Source organism: Halyomorpha halys, unplaced genomic scaffold, assembly GCF_000696795.3.
Source record: "Halyomorpha halys isolate HHAL.00 unplaced genomic scaffold, Hhal_1.1 Scaffold82.1, whole genome shotgun sequence".
In the NCBI taxonomy this organism is placed as follows: domain Eukaryota; kingdom Metazoa; phylum Arthropoda; class Insecta; order Hemiptera; family Pentatomidae; genus Halyomorpha; species Halyomorpha halys.
In genome coordinates, this window is record NW_027109449.1 from 516,761 (window position 1) to 522,450 (window position 5,690).

Consider the following 5,690-nt stretch of genomic DNA (forward strand, 5'->3'; position numbering starts at 1 on the left):
TTACAAAGGATGATGCTGCTGATTGGTCTGATTTTGATCCGTCTGTATAGATTATAAAGGATTCGGGCATGTTATGAATTAGACGAGAAAAGTGGGCTTTATATTCAATTGGTTCCGTATTATTTTTCAAATATTTGGACAAGTCTAGAACAGTTTTAGGACGTTGGAAGGTTCATGGTGGATGATTGTTTTCGAATTTGTCAATAGTTATCGTTTTGAGAAAAGCGATAACCGAGGAGAGTCTTTCTGATAACGGAAGTGTTGAATTTTGTTTTTGTCGAAAAAGAATAGAAAATTTTGGTTTCGGATAGAATAGAAAAGGTCTGGTTTCGGACTGTAATTGTGACTAAAACACTTAAAAAATGTCTAATAAAATTACATGAACCAAACGCAGACAAAGCTGCTTTGACGCCATCATGGCCACTAATTAGCCGGAACTGCTATAAAAAACGAAGATGATCGGCCCGTTGCTAGGCAACCCCTTAGCAACGGTGATCAACTCTTAGCAACTGTCTCTATTACTCATTATAACACACAAATATAATTATATATTTTTCTTTTCAAATAATTAAATCAAATTAAAATAATATAAATGTAACTAAATTAAACACTAATAAAACTCAAATACTATTTACAAGGTAATTATATATTATGGCGTTAACACCGGCTAAATCTTTTATTAGCTATCTGAAACCTATAATTGCGTTCATGTAGAGCTTTTATACAAAACCATTGTAACCTCAACCCTACTTCATCTTACAATCTGGCTCTTTACGTGTCATTTTTATTACGTTAAAATAAAACATGCAATAATCAAATAACGCAGCAATCTTTATGATTAAAAATTTATGAAATATGTGATGATGGAAGTATAGTGTGAGATCAGGGTTTTGATTGGCTTCGGATCGGAACCTAATGGTTGGAAAATTCATTCTAATTATCATTTTTACTAATTGAAAATATTACTATTTCCATTCAAGTAAAAACGTTTATAATTGAATTATGTATTAGTTAATTATTAGTATTGACTGTTTGTAAGAACCCTTTGCAGCACTAACGCTTCCATTATTAAAGTGAGACTTACTATCTCAATTCGGCCGACCTGTATATTATATCCACGAGTGCTTTGCTAACTCTAGTTTACATAAATGTGTGTTAATCATTAGCTGATTTTTAGATTTTTTTTCCTATTTATTTATTGGATTTTACAATCTTATTTACATAAAACATCAAGTAAATTTGATGTAATAAAAGAAGAAGCAAGGTTAGAAACGAGAGGGTCTTGATGATGGGTAGGGAGTTTTTAATCTGGTTCGGGCTAGATTATGACAAAGTAGGGAGCATTGAGGATTTTACGAAGGATATTGGATTGTAAGGATTGGATACGAGATAAATTCGAAGGTTTAGTGAAGCCCCAAATCTCAACTCCGTATGCCATATAGACCTTATATTTGTCATTTAAATCAGTCTTTTGTAATGAATTGTTAGCTTAGACCGTTTTTATAGTAAGTGGTTGATAAATTAAAATCCATAATTTGAAATCATATTGTAATAAGAATAAAATATTGTTTTTTCTTACGTCCACTAAAATTTTCACGAGTACGTAAATACCTACGTTAAAGTAAGATTTATCTTTTTTTTAACTTATGGACCAGTAATGAATATTGTGAATTTTAACTCAGTTGATTTATTCTATTTATAAAATTGCTTTGGACAAGAGTTAACATTCAATAATAGATCTCTTAATCAAGTTTTATAGAAACCATGTTTTTTTTTTTTGCTATATACTATTAAGGGTTCGGAGAAGTTTAGGAAGTTAAATCGGGTCTGTAATTTATCAGTAGTACTTACTAACTATCGTAGGAGAAATCCCATAATGCAGAAGAGCTACTTGGCAAACCACTGTGCATTCCTTTTTACTGTTCGAAATAAGGCTCTGAAGACGATTTGTAAAATTATAGCTCACTCTGTTTATTTCGACGACAAATTGCCATATCGTTGAAGATTTTGTTGCCTGGGATCTCTCCTCACGGCAAGCTCATCAGATCCGCTAAGATACTATTGTTATCCAGCAGTTACTTTCTCCTCCAGCTCTATATCTTATTCCCATTCTACTGTCTGTTCCATCCACTGACGCCCACCAGTCAAAGAAAACTTCAAGTTTTAGCTGATCTAAGATCTCAACGTAAACCAGGATTTCTCGAAAAATTAGTAGTTATTTTTCAGTAAACGATTTCTCTTCCTCGCAAAATTTTTATAAAAGCTATATATTTTTTTTTTAATATCATATTCCTGTACTATTGTAAAACTTGTTGACAACTGTGAGTGGAATATTAATCTATTTTGAATAATACCTTAAAAATCATTAAGAGAGATACTCCATTGAATATCAAAACATACCCAGCTCCAGATAAAAAGCATTTCTTCCAGACACTAGTCATTTCTTGATCATTAGATAATCATTAATTTGGGGCGCAACTTCCATACTGTCTTTAAATTGGGGTAGGAAAGAGGGCATGTCTTTCCTACCCTACGTTCTTGCTAGAAGTGGTTAGTAACCTGTAGAATACTGACCAGAGTGGACAAGTTGAGATAATTCCACCATTAAAAGTCTACCAGCCAGGACCAAATTTGAACCAGCACCACTTCTAAAAAATAAAATGCTTAGTTTTTGGCTCAATGCGAACTGCATTCCACGGCCTCTATTAGATAGCATCTGATGGGTAATGATCCCAACTTAAGAAGTTGAAAGAATAACTTTTAGTCCAAGAACCCAAGGAGAAGAAAAGAAGTTATTTCAACCCAATTTTTATTACTTTAATGAAAACTACACACTGTTGCTGGTCAAAATTGATTACTGCAAACCATAGATAGAGGAAATAATAAATGGCGGTTGTTCTAAATCGTTACACAAAACTAATTTTTCCATCAGAGCTCCATATCTCTAAAACTAAATAGAATACTAAAAAAAAACTTAATAGAACATCATTTAAAGTAGAGTAAATTTGCTAAAATATGAGGCCTAATTTATTTGTTAACATTGCAAAGTTTCCGAGGAACATTTTTTTAAGAGTAATGTAAAATCAACATTTTGTGAATATATTTTCAAAAATAATGCGGAAACTACTAATATTATTATGGGAGTATCTGATACAGAATTTTTTTTTCATTGAAAATGTTGATTTGTAACACCTATTGTCAGGTGAAAATTGAATTTTTGAAAACTCTAAATGTGTTTTTGTATAGATTTTTAATAAGTAAAAAATAATCTTCTCCTCAGAAGTAGCTATGCTTGCTTTTGATTGAGAGATCCTCATTTATGTTTAGTAGCAACTGCATACAATGAACACAAATTTTGTACTACGGGAACAATTCAATATTTTCAAAATTTATCCATATAAAATAATACTCATGGACTGTATATATAACCCTATTTAGAATGTAGCTATTAATTTATAGAACTATGAAAATGTATAAGGTCCGTTTACTGACATGTAACACTTAAATTACAAGTAAGAAAAGAAAATTCTGGTATAAGTAATTGTGAACAATTGGATTTCTCAGCAGAATTAGCATAAAATAACAATTAGTTACCCATTGAGTATGCCTTGTTACCAAAAATCATTATAAAAGACAGCTGAGAACGAGTCCGGTACAAAATAATATTGTGGGAACTCTTGAAAATGTGTTATTAATAATAGCCAACCAACCATCAACAGACCTTGAAAGGTATTTCTTTTTTATGGCAGTATGATCTTCAGATATCCCTTTGATTGTAATTAAAATAGAAATTGAAACAGCTACAGCTAACACTAATGATAGATTATCATTTTGCCGAAATTTATATAAACTCTATCCATAGATGGTTGCTGACATCAGAGGCTGCTGGGCATTCCCTCTAGAGTTAAAGATGATGCTATTTAATATTCTCCATCCTCTTCTGATTGGATGAAGGACCTCTCATTCCCATTCAATAAAATTCCTTGGAATTTCACATTTGTCTGTTTTTAGGACTGGTCCTGACTATCTCAGCCTTCTAATGTTTATTCATTTATTCATTATAACAACAGGATAGAGGTCTTAATATTCAGTTATTTATATATATCAAATTACTAATAAAAATACATATTAGAAGTAACTAAATGTAAAAAAAAAAAAATAAGCATTAAAATAACTTACTTAATTTAAAACATAAAACTCATTAAAGTATAAAACAAATTCATAGAAGTTATTTAAAACATGCATAAAAACTCAAACATAAAACATATATGCAAGTAATTTAAAAATTGTAAATATTATATAAAAATGTTTTTAGTGATCGCATAGTAAATTAAAAATATAAATCCTAAATAGTTGGAAAAACTTTGAATTCAACAACAATGAATTAAACAATTAGAAAAGAAAAGGAGGCACAATTTATATTAATATTCATTACACTATATTGAAAGAATAATAATATTCTAGAATGTTTTACTATACTTTATAATAATACCAAGAAATATTAATTTATTCCTAAGTTCATCTTAATTTATAAGTATTGCTAATGCAAATCAAAAAATGGGTCAATTAGCTCAATCTTAATATTAGTTTTTATTTGTTTTAGATTGTTATTAAGTTTAAATCAGTTAATTTTTTTGAGATTGTAATAAAAATATATCTACTAAAATACATTTGGTAGATTTTTTTCTTTTTGTTTATTAAGAATTAAACTTTTTAAAATATATTTATCCTTTTATAGTTTAGAATTAATATTCTTCTATTTTTGAAACCACTCATTAGTTACCATGTATGAAATTAAAAATAGAAGACTTAATTATAAAAAATATATATTTCACTAAATAAGAGCAACAAAAAGTAAATTAGATACAAAATAAGTATATTTTCATAAAAAAAAGATTCTATTAACAGTAGTAATTGCAAATTATTTAAGAAAAATAATAGAATAGTCTTATTGGGATTTATATACTTTGAAATCTTATTGAAATAATAACTTGTCAAAGAAAGATGTCCCACAGCCTGACTGGAAATAAATCATTGACTATATTGTAAGATTTTTACAAAACTATCTACTAGCTTATCTATATTGTATGATTTTTGTCTTTTTTTTAATGGTCCATTTAAAATTGCTTTAGAAGAAACGCTTTCACCTGAAAGTACATATATAACTATTTAAATTTACAAAAGAGTTGAAATATTGTTAATAATATTACAGAGGCTACTGATATAAATTTAAACTGTTCTCATTAGCTCTTTATTTTCTTAATTAAAATTTTTACATGAAAATAAATTCAAGACAGAGAAATAATGTCATTGGATACAGCCTCTTCTCATATTCAAGATGTGTGTTATTTAAACTGTAGAATTCAGGCGGGATGAAAGAATAAAAGTTAAAATTAAAGTTCTAGTTTTAGTATAATAAATGGACCATAATCCTTCATGTTACTTTTCTATAGTTTTCGAACTCAATGGCGCGAAAATCCTTATGACATAAAGATTAATTTTTGTAATGTCCACTTGTTTTGAACCTTGAATGATTTCCTAATTTTATATACAATGCCTTACCATTAATTTATTGCTTTCATACCACAAAGTTTTTGAAGTTGATTATTTTACCTCCAAAATTCTGACATGTTACAGAACTTTGTAGAATATAGGCACCTATTTTTTTTATTTCAATTGCTATATTTATC

The 5,690-nt window shown here is 28.8% G+C and overlaps 1 protein-coding gene across 1 annotated transcript in view; it reads left to right on the forward strand.

Moving 5' to 3' along the window:
• LOC106692973 (uncharacterized) overlaps positions 1–5,690 on the forward strand; it is a 163,663-nt gene that overhangs the window by 156,367 nt on the left and 1,606 nt on the right. The window lies entirely within an intron of this gene.